The sequence below is a fragment of the Xiphophorus couchianus genome, chromosome 11 (assembly GCF_001444195.1).
Source record: "Xiphophorus couchianus chromosome 11, X_couchianus-1.0, whole genome shotgun sequence".
NCBI lineage: Eukaryota > Metazoa > Chordata > Actinopteri > Cyprinodontiformes > Poeciliidae > Xiphophorus > Xiphophorus couchianus.
This window is the reverse complement of record NC_040238.1, coordinates 27,164,734-27,179,690: the sequence shown is the minus strand read 5'-3', so window position 1 is coordinate 27,179,690 and position 14,957 is coordinate 27,164,734. Positions and strand designations below refer to the sequence as shown.

At 40.8% G+C, this 14,957-nt stretch overlaps 1 protein-coding gene across 1 annotated transcript in view; it reads right to left on the bottom strand.

Annotated features, from left to right (window-relative positions):
* The window catches only part of nrip1b (nuclear receptor interacting protein 1b), a 55,571-nt gene extending 42,672 nt beyond the window's left edge, over positions 1-12,899 (bottom strand). Inside the window, exon 1 of the mRNA XM_028032046.1 lies at positions 12,577-12,899. The gene's annotated coding sequence lies outside the window, so the exon portion shown is untranslated. The remainder of the gene's footprint in view (positions 1-12,576) is intronic.
* Positions 12,900-14,957: the final 2,058 nt, after the last annotated feature.

Sequence of the window (14,957 nt, the reverse complement as noted above, 5' to 3'; positions counted from 1 at the left end):
ACAACAAAATTCATAACTCAAAATTCTGATTGTCACTTGTCTAGGTAATATAAATTAGAGATGCACTGATGTGAGAATTTGGGTCAATATCGACATCCAATATTTACTAATATTATATATATTAAAGATATTTCATATTTCAAAACCTTGAAAAAAAAATGTCACCGCAGATTCTCTGATTCAGTTAAAATCCCCCCAATCCTGCAATACAACACTATCACATGACCAAACAAATACCACGACTCGTTTTTATTTATTGGGCGAATAATAAATTGGTGAAAATGACCAATATCAGCGGACACCAATATTAATGCCGATAAACTGTGCATTCCTAATACACATGTAAATACAGTCAAATGATTGAGCTTTGAGGAATATTTACAGACTTAAAAAAAGAAAGCAGATAAACAACAGCTAGATGCTGGCTCCCCAACACATCTACCTGTCATCAAGTAAACTTACTTCCTGTGATCATTTTGCAAATGATTCTTTTATCCTGCTTTAAATATCTGCACTTAAAGTTACAAATAAACCTGAGACTTCAAAAATGGGCGGTTGTGTTCAGAATTGTTTACAGAGTAGTAATATGCTGCATATTGTCCAATTTTAAACTTTAATTAGGCCAAAAAACAAACAGCAAATCACTGATTTGATTTTCATAGCATAAAGACACAAGATATTCTGAAAATAACACTGACACTGTTCGGATGAACTGCTATTTGGGTGACCCCCGTCGGAGTAGTTGTATAAAGTTAGCTTGGGCCTTGATATACCCAGGCATATGGTAAACATATCCATGAGGCAGAGATGTGAACATAGTAGCATAAAAATACTCTGGGGCAGAGACAGCAGGGAGCTCTAAAGTGAGACAACGAGCCAGTGAGGTTGAAACAGCAGGGCAGCTGTAGAGTGTCAAAGTGAGGGAAGGCAACTGCAATAACAGGAATCCAAGCGGCCAGCTCACTCTGCACATGAATCATTGTGCACAAGAAATGACCTTTCCCTGACATATGCTGGTTTAAGTGATTGAGAACCGAGAGGATGACTAAACCTGCTCAGTTCGTCACCGCAGCCGAAGCAGGACACAGAATAGCGGTCAGACCGTGGTGCAGCTTAGACAGTCGGGATGCGTCTGGCACGACCTCAACCCCGTTTGACCGTGGAGTGATTACCAACTGAATGACAGCCCCTACAGCTACACATAGCCCTGTGGCGGGCGTCCTCCCCCCAGCCCCCACCGCCCCTCCCTTCATCCTCATAAACATGCAAGGTCAGGAGAGAGGATAGCGGGTGAGGCTGGGTGAATGGTGTCACATGATTGGATCTCCTTCTGGAGAGTTACTTAAAAAGCCTCAGCAATCAGGTCAAGGTCAGGCCTTAATGCCAAAGGAAAAGAGAGAAGTCTGTAAATGCGTGCATGTGGAAGAGTGAACAAATAGAGAGGAGCTGGAAGAGGTGGAGTGTGGAAGGCAGGAGGGAGGAGGGTCCATTCACTCTACACGTTCAGCAGTCCTGGGTCCTTGATAACTTGAAAACAAGTTATGATTCTATTAGCCATATTAATCTTCCCGCTTAGTAGACACTTTTATTCAAAGTCACTTACGCGATTATCACTCTTCCACATCTCTTTTCATTTCTGCAGCTGGATATTTACTGAAGGAATCCAGGTTAATTGCCTTTGCTCAAGGGCAGAGGGTGAGCAGAGCATGAGCCAGCAATCCTCTGGTCACCAGTCCATTTTCCCTAAGTAATAGGTCACACGGCTGCCTCCAGTCATCAGCCCATTGCTCTCCATCTCTTCTCAAATGGCTCCTCTCTACAACCGGGAGCCTTCTAACACAATTCTGAGAAAGCTGTAGTTCTCAACCACAGTCTCTCTGTTTACTTCCTACAGTGAGAACTATAGTGCATAACACCACCTCACTAATGGATTTACAAGTAGGCTGGAGCTTCAATAAGAAGGACAGCATGTTCGAGAAACTCACAAGAGCACTTGAAGGGAGACTGAGGTTATGCCAAACGACCTCGGTCCTTCCTCTGTGGCAAAGGAGTGCACTTATTTTTCCATTTAGACACATTGCAAACGTTCAACCATGTTTTACCGAAGAAAGTGCAATGAGCCATTTAGGTGCGCATTGACAATATGCTATGGATTGAGAGGTCTATCTGTAATTTGAGAATCATTACAGGGAGATCTTTTGCCTCTCTAATGGAACATCTTGTTTGATGATTGACAAATCTCCACTTGGAACAACACAAATAGTGTTAGTCAGAGGGAAATGCAGTCCTATGCTCCTCAATGAAGCATTCTGATAAGCCATTCAAAGCGTCGACTTGTCACCTCCATTCGGACAGGTACTCCTGTTGCCCGGCAACCATTCAGCTCATTAGTAGCCAAAAAGTTACACAATACCAGATGAACCAAACTGAGTTTCTAGAGTGAATTTGTAGCATAAGTGATGGTAATAAATGAACACATTGCCACAAAAATGTGAAGATTTAAGTTTAGTTAAGGGTTTTGGGTCAATTCCCCTTTGGCATTTTGCCCTAGCTTACTTCCATACCTGTAAACAAACCATTTTGTAATTTATCAGCCAGCTACATAAACCAGCTTTCACCCACTTTAACTGTGTATTGTTTTCTGAACATTTTATATTACAACTATTTGCAGTGATCCTATGTGGGCCACTCGACTTAATATATGAAATTATGACCTCTCAACAAACCAAATTAACACCATGCTCTTAGATAACATTTAGTAGAGTAATATATCAAACAAGCACACTTTGAGTAGACCAAAGTGCTCTCTGCATGGCGGGGTTGAATTGCAGAAATCAGCTCCTATTTTCGCGTGACGAAAATTGCATCATTTTGTTCTCAGCCTCATGTTGCAACTATTCAACTTTGAGAGGTCAGTTTTTCACCCTGAGAGCAGGATGGATAGTTTTGAGGAACAGTTGTCTGAGGCCATGAGGAAGTACCTAGTGTTGGACCAAGACACTAATCTCCCCCTGTTCAGTTCTGGTCCAGTGGAGCGAGCCGACGTTGACACCTCCTGTCCTTTTTGTACCCAACAACATATAAAATAAAATGAAATCATTATTTCCTCCACCGCAAGAACTTGTGAACTACGTGATCATGCGTCGACAGTTCGACTTCGGCCCAATAATCAGAGCCCTGAATTAAATTACAAAAGAATGTATGAAATTTCCATTTTAGGTGGGTAGAAAATCCTGAAATTGCTGTTGGTACCAAGCATCCTGTGGCAGACTGCTCCTCTTACCTTTCCAGGTATGAAATGACCAAAGAAGGGGTGAAATGACCAGAACCCATTCCTTGGAAATCACCCAACACCTTCACTCTCATTTTAGCTGAATTGAGCTAATCTTCACTTTATTCACAGTAAAAAGAAATTCCAGAACCAGAGCCCTCAATCTCATACTGTAATATACATGCCCTCTTCTTCTCCTCCACCTCCTTCTCTCTCTCTCTGCTCTCGTCCTGTGCAATATATCCATCATTCATTCATAAATTCTGAAAACTCCTCTTTAGTTAATTGCCTGGGAAAATTTAATTTAAAAAGAAAGCTTTTAAAAGAGAAAGATATAATTAAGTTGCAGGGATTTCTCTGCCCGCTCCTTGTCCGGGAGGGGTGTACCGAGGGGACATGTGCTGCGAGCCGAGCTGCTCTGCACCGCACCGTGTCAGGGAAGTCATACACCCATGTTTAAAGCAGAACATTACGTAAAGCCTCTCTCTCTCTCTCCACAGGCTTACTGCACCAGACGCTGTGTCCTTGCCTGGGCTGCTCAAGGTTCCCAAAAGGACAGGCTGCTAAGAAGTTGGGAAGGACAGGGCCCTGTGATAGCCTGCGAAAAGAGAGGGTGGAGGGGTTGGGTGGAGAGCTGCTGCCTGTGACAGCCTTGGACTTTGAATTCAGTGCCAGACAGGTCATGCATCAATCCCTCAACTTACAAAGACAAACCACTAACCTTGACGAGGCCAGGGACTCTTCAAGAATGAGTGGCATTTTCACTTAGCCGCAGCTTCTCGTTTGCACTCCAGCCACATAACCTGGTTAAAATAAGATCCAGCTGGATAACGGTCGACCTCACCCTCTGAGCTCGGTGACCCTGTGTTCTGGCCTTCAGCCCTTAGGCCGCTTAGGCAAGAACCGTTGCAATAATGCACTTGGATGCAGCAGAAATAGTTTTGGTAGAGAAGGTACTGTAGCCTCTTCCTATAGACGAACAGCTACAACAAAGCCCAGCACAGATTTAATCACATACTTGCATCCTTAGACAGCCACAACAAAAGCTGAAAACACTCATTCCTCTGTGAGAAGCAGACATTTTCTATTACATGCACATCCAGGCTTGGCAGGTCTCCTATCTGCAAGCGTCTGTCCTCGCTTCCCGATACTGCCGCCCACTCTTTCGCGGCAGTGACACTGGCCTGCTTGTGGCAAAAAGAAAAAAAAAAAGGGACCATTCCATTCTCTGACTGCAGTATCCTGACTGGGCTTTCACCATGATGGTAGCGAAACCTTCCTACTGCACCTCTAGAGCCCTCAGGGCACCAGCTCTGCTACAGGAGCAAGGGAAGCAGAGAGAGAGACAGAGAGAGACAAGAGGGAGTCAGTTCCAGTCCACTCCACTGTGGTCTGGCCAGGAGAAGTCAGGTCCTCTCACATCACCCAGGAGGTTCGCCGTTTTGGTCTGCATCTCTTTGATTGTCACCAAATGTAGGACAGGCGGGAGGTAATTGGGCTTTGGAGCTGAGCTTATTACTCTCGGTACATACTAGGTGCAGCAGCAATCCCTCATTGATCAGTAAACTTTGGGTTGCACAGCTGTGCGACTTGAAAGGCAGTAGGGCTGTAACGATTCATCAAATGATTTGAGTACCTCAATTATTAAAATTCCTCAAGGCAAATTATCTGCCTCAAAGCTTTGTTAAGTTATGTTTTACTACATGGGGTCATGAGTTCCGTCCCGATGACTGTGTTGCGCAAAGCTCTCATTTCCGCCAATGAGTTGTTGAGAAATGCTAAGTACTATTGGCATAGTACAGGGTGACCAAACATGCTCTGGTGTATGTGTTTGAATGTGACGAAGGTGAAAAAGATCCTGTCGCGTAAACACAAAAGCTACTAATGGCTGTGCAAAGTGAGAGTTCATCTATTAAATTGACGGAAGCCAACTGCGGAGGCTAAAACATTTAGTCTACACATTATTTTTATTATTAAATCGAGAAATTTCAGATTTTGTTGACTTAAATAATGAGCTGCTTTTATTATGGGTTAGTTTTCTAAGCTACAGAAAAGTAAATGATAAGGATGCACAAATATGTAAATTTGGGCTGATACTGATATCCAGTATTAATGCTGCTGTTATGGTAGTATTTACCAATATTTTATTTAACTACGCAATTGTCAGAATAATCGATAGATTACTCGAACAGCCATAAAAGGCAGTTGTACCTTAAACATGGAATTTGTTTGACCAGCAATATCTCCCTCGCTAGTCCTCCTTCCCTTTAGTGGGTGATTTCAGCAGGGTCTAAATAATTCACAGCAATTGCAATCAGCAGCGATCAATCGGTGGGGATAATTGAAGGGCCTGTCATTGCACCAAGGCCAAGGTGAAAAACGAAGGCAGAGGAGTGACAAGCTGGAGGTGACGCTTGACGGAGGGTGTGGAGGAAAAGGGAGGAGTGTCCCTCTGATGAGCCCAGGTTAGTGCAGGCTTCAGGGGCCACAGAGGAGGAGTTCATCTTTCATCCACACATCTCGTCATTCTGCCCTTTTATCTGGGAGCAATGGCTGTAAAGCGGCATTTAGCAGTTCCTGCTTTGTCATCAAAATGACTTCCATTGACTTTGGTTGCCTTCTGTTTCAGGCAGATACAGGAATCGGAGCGATTGTCTTTGAATGATACAATGCTGGTATAATAGAGAACCCATACTTACAGCTCATCATATGAACAGCTCACGACACAAAGACACTAAAAGTGACCACGCTATGATCTCGTAGTAGAGTACAGCATAGTCCTCAGTAGGGCTTTCTTGTCAACTTATTTATAATCACTTAAAATAATATTATATAGTTTTAAAAGCTTTTCTCTCAAGAACTAGCAGAGACACGCTACGAAATGGCCAGAGTAGGTTGATTTTCAGTCTGACAGGACTTGACTGGTACTCCGGTTGGTCGGAAAGCGACCCAGTTGTAAACTGAAAGAACGTAAACAAAGCGTAAAAGTGGGGGACTTTAAGTGGAAGTCTTAAATGAAAGATTCTACTTCTAAGAAGGCAACAGACCAATGTTTTCCTCCTTCCTGTTAAAGTAAGCATTTAAAGGCCAGACCATCTGTGTCGACCTTTTACCTTCACATGTCATGAAAGCCGTTATGATAAATAGTGCGTATAAATTTGTGGCGGGAACTGATTAGAATAATTGCAGTGTGAGTAATTAATTAATCACAATTTTAATCAAAAACTATATCGACAAAATAGTAAACATTTTTAATTCAAAATCCCTTTTTGCAGCTAAATTACTGAATAAAGACATATAAACTTAATGATATAAACCATTTATTGTTTTTAATCTGTTATTTAGGTGATTCAGTCATCAGATTGGGGCAAAGTGCTATTATATTCAATGAGTTTTCAAGTCTTTCAGGAACCAATGGTCATTCATAGAACTTATTTCAAAATGTGGACTAAACGCTGACATTAGCGCTGGGGACGTTTGTGCTGCTGCAACATACTTAGCATAGAGATGCTATTTTAGGCTTGAATAAATTTGGTGACAGGACAACTCCTATTAGCTCAACTTGCACACAACAGTCTTTTCCAGCGTCTCATCAGAAAACTTTTTTGAGCAAAAATGAATCTCCAGTAGGCGAGGAACAGCGGCTTCGTCGTCCTTCTCTGTTGTTTTCAGAACTTGTTTGTGCGTCAGATGTGGCTGCTAATATTTTTCTTTATGCTGCCATTCAAAAATAACCATTCAACTCAGCAAAATTATAGAACCAAAGCTGTGGCAAAACGTTCATGCAGAGTTGACTTGTGTTATCTTTCAGATATCACACATTTGAAGTCATTTACTATAAACATTTAAGGTTCAGATATTAGCCACAGTTACCATATCAGGAAGCATCAAGGTTTTAAAAGGTTCCAAAATGTCCTCCTATTACCACTCCGAGGAAGTGCAGGAGTGATGGGGAATTTTCTTTTCTGTCCCTCCCCCACTTGTTGCTTGTTACTGCTGTTCAGACAGCTAAAAGACGGCTCCAAAACTAAAGGAGATGAAGCCCTCCCTCTCATTTAGAGGATGCCGTTTCAAATCTACAAATTGCAAACTAAAAGCTGCAGGTCTGATTCGCAGACGGCTGCAGGCTAAAGAAGCAGATACTCTGATGATCAACCAGTTAATATCAGCTCATTATATTCCAAGTCTTTAAAAAGCAGAGCACAAAGAGATCTAAAATTTAGCCGGCATTTATTCAGAAAATAAATTGATAGAGATAAACATTAATGAAACTATAAACAACAAATATGCTTTCTCATAATTGTTGTTTTTTGTTTTACAGAAGGAAAAAAACAGATACATTTTTGCTTTAAATCTTAATCACCGTTTTTGTACCACGAGACTAACAGGACTTTAAGTCTGTTAGATGACAGAGGACAGATATTGCATTTCCAGAGGAAAAAGCATGGATTCAAATTAACAGTAAAAACATCAGATCATCATTAACTTTTGTCTTGTTAATCTGAGAGAAATGCTTCAATCCCAATAAGAAATTTACAGCCTAATTGCTCTCCGCCCAGTAACAGCGCTTTGCACCGACTATTGTTGGGGAGTGTTTACTGAATAAACAATAAAACCATTTGGCTGAATGGACACTCAACGTGAATATTATTGAGCCCAGACAATCAGAGAAATGAGGCGGCGGCCTAAAGGTCTGTGGTTTGAATCCCCAGTGGGCTGACAAAAGTGCAGGCCCATAAGGAGATGAGAAACGTATTGCTGTTCCTCAACAGCCACAGTCAAAGTGCCCTTGAACAATGTTCAGTGGCCAACAACACAAGTGCTGGGCATCTCCCAGGTCTATAATAAATCAAGAACTCTGCAGTAAACGCACAACACGTGCTCTGGTGGAATATACATCAATCCTATCTCCTCTCTTGCTTCCAGAGGATCATAGTCGTCAAAAAGCAGGAGACCATCCGCTTAGAAGATACTGATTGTTCGATATCTGTCACTAAAATCAGCCACACCGCAACACTAAAAAACCCTTAAAAAGACAGAGTAGCAAAACGGCATGACATTCTGTGTTTTCATCACACCTGCGTGACCACGAAGACGTCAAAACACCCAACGTTCCCACGGCGGCAGCAGCAGCAGTTCTAGTTTTATTTGACGGCAGATAAGATTTTGCTGTGATGAAAAGCAGCCGGTACACAAGACAGACAAGTGCAGAGTCCAGTCTTGTGACCGTTCAGCAGCCTTCACATACATCATTTGCATCGAGTCATTTGAATGTTCTCTGCTGTTGGTTGCAGGTTACTTACTACACATCACTCACCACAGCAGATGGTTCAGGCAAATCAAGCTCATCTGACACGCGGGTTTACACTGAGCTACAACACACGGGCCAGTAGAGAAAAAAAAAAAAAGGTCGCTTTGTCGAGCAGCTTTTGCATTCAGGCTGTGTGTGTGGAGGTTTTAGTAATCTAAGGCAGCAGAGGACGAGCTGAGCTACCTTGAACATCTTGTGTGAGTTCAGGTCAAATAATTAAGCAGCTTAAATGTTCGACAAAAGAAAGGCTAAAAAGGCAGACCTCCAGGCGCAGACGGGACTTAGAGGGCTTTAAAAAGTTGCACTCCTTTTTTTTTAATATTACTTCAAATTGTTGTGAGTTTTTTTTTTTTTTTGAGCTGCAACTGACTTCTGAAAGAACTTTTTCATTCAACCTGATGTTACGACACAAAAATGATCCAGTAAGCAAGGTAATTTAGCCTTTCAGAATCTGAATTGGAGTTGTACTTTGCCCTCTCACAAGCAGCTCTGAGAAAACTTCCGGCCCTGACCTCTGCCTCCGCACTCATCCAAAGTCCAATGAGGTAACAAGAACGCCTACGGAGAGTCCATTCCAAAAGTCTCACAGCTGGTCAAAACAAAAACAAAAAAAAATCCTTAAAATCTTTGAAATCAATCAAAATATATCTGACCTGATGGTACAAAGGAATAGATTACACCGGAGAATCTGCTGTTTATTATTCTAAAGAACTACGAGGGAAACAGAGAAAGGTTTCCGACAAGAAGACATGGCAGGGGGAGTTTAGGTAGCAAGAACAAACTAAATCAGCATTAATGAGGATCATTAGCAAAGCCATGTTTCCAGACCACAGCTGTTTCATGATGGACCAAAGGAAGAAATATCATCTCAGCTGTGTTGGGAGATTTGTTGTAGCAACACGTCTATGCAACATTTTGTAACAACCTCTACCACAGTGTTTACTCTCTGGTGCCACTGTTTGAGCTTCTGGCTCCGGTTCCCTCCACCCCCCGCTCCGGCAATGTGAGGCTAACGTTTAAAAAAATAAAAAACTCTAGAAAAAAAAAAAAAAGACAAGGTAATTGGAGAAGCCAAAAGAAAAAACAGCTGGTAAAAGTACTATGACTGGTCAGGAGGCCTTACAGAATACAGTTTTTGAGCTGTATTCTGCAATACAGCTCAAAAACTGTATTACTGTATTTGGTGAATTACATTCCAAAGGTTTATACTCCAGTCATAACTACAGTCTTTTGTGTGGGTTTTACGAAAGTACTGTCCCACACTGACGCCTTGGTGATGTTTGCTTTTCAGTTAAGGTGTCTGTATTATGTGGACGTCAAGAGATGCACTGAAATATCAGAATCTGACTGGGTCACTGGCATGTCAGAAACTCAAAAGTAATATATTATTTCCTGAATAGTGAATTAATCGTTCGTGAGAACATTTAGGTTGGTCTAAGACAGAGTTTCCCAACCTTGGTCCTCAAGGCACAATGCCCTACATGCTTTAGAGGTTTCCCTGCTTTAATGTGCCCGATTCAACTGATTGCAGTTCAACAAACGCCTGTTAATCAGTCATCAATTAAAATCAGCTGGACTGAAGCAAGGAAATACCTAAAACATGCAGGGCAGTGTGGCTTGAGGACCAGGGTTGGGAAACACTGGACTAAGATGACTCAAACTGGTCTATTTTCAGGGCGCTGAGGTGTTTGAATGGAAGTCACAGGGAACAGACGAAAAAAGCTTTTCAAAAAGAAGCCGTCTCTTCTATGACATGACTCTTTATTCAGGTTGCAAGACAACAAGAGAGAGCAAGACTTTCGACGTACAACAGGAAGGCCAAAAAGAGTACAGCTAAAGTACTCTGTATCATAAACAACAGAGAATTTGGAAATATCAGTTAGGTATGGCTCTACAAAACACACAGAAAGCTATTTATGTAATGCTAACTGTGCTACAAACTAACATAAGATGCTAAAGCCATTTTCTAAGCAATTCATGTCAAGTAGTAATCTGTAATGAGTTGGAATATAGATTGTACCTGTTAAAATGTTCATGAACAACCTGTCAAGTACAAACTGCTTAAATTATTACATAACTTCTATCATTTGATTCACCATTTCCAATACATGCTATTCTAATTCTTACACCTGTTTTTAAAGTTAAAACCTTCTGTTTAACAGATTTTATTTATAGATACTGTTCAGAAAGGGACATTTGGATTCTTCGTTTATATTTATTAAGGTAGGCTGTAGTTATAAGCGCACTTAGCGGCTGCTTGAGGACCGTGGCTGGGCTGGACCCCTGAAGAAAATCTGATTTCACCCAGGACAGATTTCCAAACGCACACTACAGAGTTTAATAGCATTGTTAACAGTTTTAAAGATAATTTAGTCATTTCTGTTGCTTGTGTTTGAGCTAGAAAAACAATATCACTCAAAAACTCTTAATAAAGACATAAGAAATAACTATGTTTTTGTGATATTATTCTCAAGATATTACTGTCTGTGTGCAAATATGCGGTGCACCCACTGCTGCTCTGAAATCTCCTGGCTGACAGCAGGAATGTGGTAATGTTTGAATTTACCTTCTATATTTTTAGATAATTTTGTTTATGCCATGCAGTGTAATGCATTTCTTCTGAATTAAATAATAACTTTCTATTTATTACAGAAAGTTATTATTAACTGTCGAGCCTCACAGTCTGGTGTAAGTTAGTTATCCAGTCTAACTGCTTTTCACTTCTGTTGAAATTTGGAGCTGCAGAAGGACAAATGACTGAAAATTGTTTAAATTTTTTTTTTTTAAATAAATAAATAAAAATAAGAAGAAAAAGTCATCAACCTCAAATTCTTTGAATTCATAAATTATCTAAACATCTGCAAATACATATTTATTCCTGTCTTCTATACTAAAAACAGCTTTATAGAATTTTAATATAGAAAAATGAACAGACACAAAATATATTTTTTAAATGCATTCTGTCGTAATCAATTATGGTCATTGTTGGGTCAATAGGCAACTTTAAAATAGTTGTATGAATTGCAGAAAGCAACAATAACCATGCATGGATCACATTAAAAATCCCCAAAACAGAGTCTGTTAAAGTCCTTAATTTACCTGTACAGTGCTTAGAGATGCAGAATGCAATCAGGGATTGGAATCAGACAATTTCTCTTTTATTTGGTCTAGACAGCAGGTCCAATGCTGAAAATGAAAAATAATTGACTTCTTATTCATTAAATGCACCAAAATTAAGAATTACTACCATTTAGTGCCAATAAAGAAATTAACTTTTCATTTCTGCCTCATTTTAAAATTAATAAGGATTTGGGGGCATCTGCTTCGATGCATAAATGGAAGAGAGGAAACCTAAATTGGACTTGCCAAATCAATCCTATAAAATCGCCTGAAAAGTGTTTGCACTACTTGCCTTATAATAATATTTTTGATAATTCCTCTTTTTATTTGGTTATCCAGGAATAATAAACATTCTAATTATCAAGAAATGGCACCTAACAAATTAAAAGAACCGGAATAGCCGACTCTTTCGTGTGAGACGAGCCAAATGATCCGAATCTCAAAAATGAGCCGGAATTCCCATCAGTATAAGCTCAAACACACTTAGCGGGAGGCTTATAAGATATCCGTGGTCAAAATTAGTAATGGCAACTGTGTCTTCGACAACATGTACTTACACACCCCTTCATAAACGTTTGCTTAATGTTCTGGTTTTAGGCGGAGAGGACCGGAAGGCTGTTAGCTGAAGGGCTGGCAGCCTCACACCGCCACTTCTTTATGCAGCCTTGTCAGCGCTACTGTGTGTCCATATGTGCCCCTGCCCGCTTCAACGACACAAAAACAGCCAACCCCATCCTTAGCAAGAGACAATTTCAACTGTCATAATGCTCCACATACTGTCGACCGAGTGTTTCCCCAGCTAAACCAGCTTTTACACCAATTCCCACATATTTGGCAGTGCGTTCATGTGCGGCACGTAGACTCGTTCCCCTACCTGCTCGTCCACCCAACAGTCAGCCGGAGAGGCGCATCGTTATTATTCGACAGGAGGGGAGGCAAATCCAATGAAAGCGGCCGCGACACTTTTGGCAGCAGGCAGAAATGGCGAAGAGGGCTTGACAAAAGAAAAAAAAAAAAAAAAAAGGGAAGGTAAAAATTTTTTTGCTCCTGACCAAAAAAAAAAGCGATACCAATTCAAACTGCGACTGTGCGCGAACTGCGGTGTGGAGCGTGCAGTCTGTGGGAATTGTTTATTCTCGGAGTCCCCTCGATGTGGAGAAGAGAGCGGAGACTGCCACACTCCTCCTCCTCCTCCTCTGACTGCCCCTGACACCACCCTTAAAGGAACAAGCCTTCGCTCTGCTGCTGCCCACACACTTCCACTGCCACAGGGACCAAGGATGAAGCGAACACTTTTAATCTTGTGCCCATTTCCAGAGCTAAAGGCTTCATTGACCGTTCAGTAAAAACACGAAGCCGTACGTAGTGTTGTGTGGAGGAATGGTGTTTCGGTGCCATGCAGATATGCCTGCTGAGCATCATTTCCTCATACTGCCTTCAGCAGAACAAGCTTAAAGTTTAACCGAGTTGTTTTTACAGTGCTGACAGTAACTAAACACTGCATTAGTTTGGCTGTACTCAAATGCACTGTCTATATACTGCTTATGTCTCAAGCTCCAATTCACAAGAAATAGCACAGCAAAAAAGAGGAGGTTAGAATTCATATCCAATTTAACACAAATAAAGGGCCAGAGCAATGAAATTCATACTAATACAACCCAGCCATATAGATTAGAAACAGTCTATTAGTTACAGGTCAACATAATTCAATTATTAAATGATACTTTTTTTTACCCATATTGCCCATCTCTATGTTGATTCCTTTAAGTAGTTGATTTTGTACCAATCCTAACCAAAGAATGTGGCGATAGTGGAAATGAACTACTTCTGACAAGGAAGAAACTTATTTATAAGTCCAAAGAACTACGATAGTTCATCTATCCTCATTTAGGCTGAGGATAGGTGGACTGTTTGTCAACTGTCCAGGATAAAGAGAGAAAGAACTTTGTGAGATTTATTACATCGAAACAATTTATAGATTTATTACACTCAAACAATTCTTGAAAAAAAACAACAGTTACTCAAGGTTTAATGTTTGAAATTTAGCATTTGTTTCAAACAATTTGAAGCTTTTTTCCTGTTTTTTACTTTAGATATATTCCAGTCCGCATGAAATTTCCTGAAGTGGTTATGTAGCAATTTGTGGTCTCCTAATCTCCAAGAACTGCGCTAAAGAAAATACACAAAAATTCCACAAGTGGCTACAAAAGTGGCTACAAATCAGTTTGCCCCCATTTCTTACCCGCACATTGTCTTTTTAACACTTTAAACTTTCATAGCTTGGTAGGTCACACAGCTTTCGTATTTGTCTGGTGACCCATCACTGCCAGTTTCCTTATGACTTGCTCTGAAGGATCATCAGCGGTTCAGATACAAGTGAATCACACCTCAATATAACTAAATCATATTGTGCAGAGGATGTTAGCTTCTGTGGTAGTAGTAAGATGGTTTTCGCTGTGTGCGTTAATGCACATTAAGGTATATTTGGTGTTTGAACAATTAAAATAGGCAGGAATAAGCTTTTTTTTTTTTTAAATAATCTCAAGTTTTTGTTCATTTCAGCTATTAGCAGGAAGCTGTGTTCCCTAATCCCCTGTGAATCCTTTCTTTTTAATTCAATAAATGCATCAGCACATAGACCTTCAACCAATTTTGGCGTGTAAATGCGTCAACAGCGTATCTTTTAAGAAACTCCTTGTAAGTCTAATAAAACCCAGATGAAGTATGAGCACATACTTTGAGGCAGCAGTGGGAATAATTGGAACTGGTGCCTCAAAACTCAGAAAATTGGAACTAAAGTTCAGCTGGGGGGTGGGGGGGAGATCAGTACTTGTCTGCTCCATCTACCACAAGGTCAATACAGTTGATTTTTTTAGTGCAGTAATAGCTGCATCCATGTTTACTTCATGGGAAAGTAGGAGTACCTATCTGTCTGTCTGACATGATGCATCATACTTGCAGAACTCCCACAGCCAATGAATTCTGATGAGAACGATCAATTTATGGTCAGAGGAAAGATTTGACAGCTCGTCTCGATGCCGTCAAACGGGCCTACTGAAATAGTCTTTAAGCTAAACAAAGTGGGAGGAGCCCCAGAGAACCTGCGTGTCAGCAGCTCTAAACAAATCATTTGGCTCCTCCTTGGATGGGCTCCAAACTCTGAGTTAAAAGAATATATCTGCCAAAGAAGTGGATATTTACAGCCTGCCTCGGCACACACTGACCAAGTGGAGAAAATGAACAACATAAACAGCG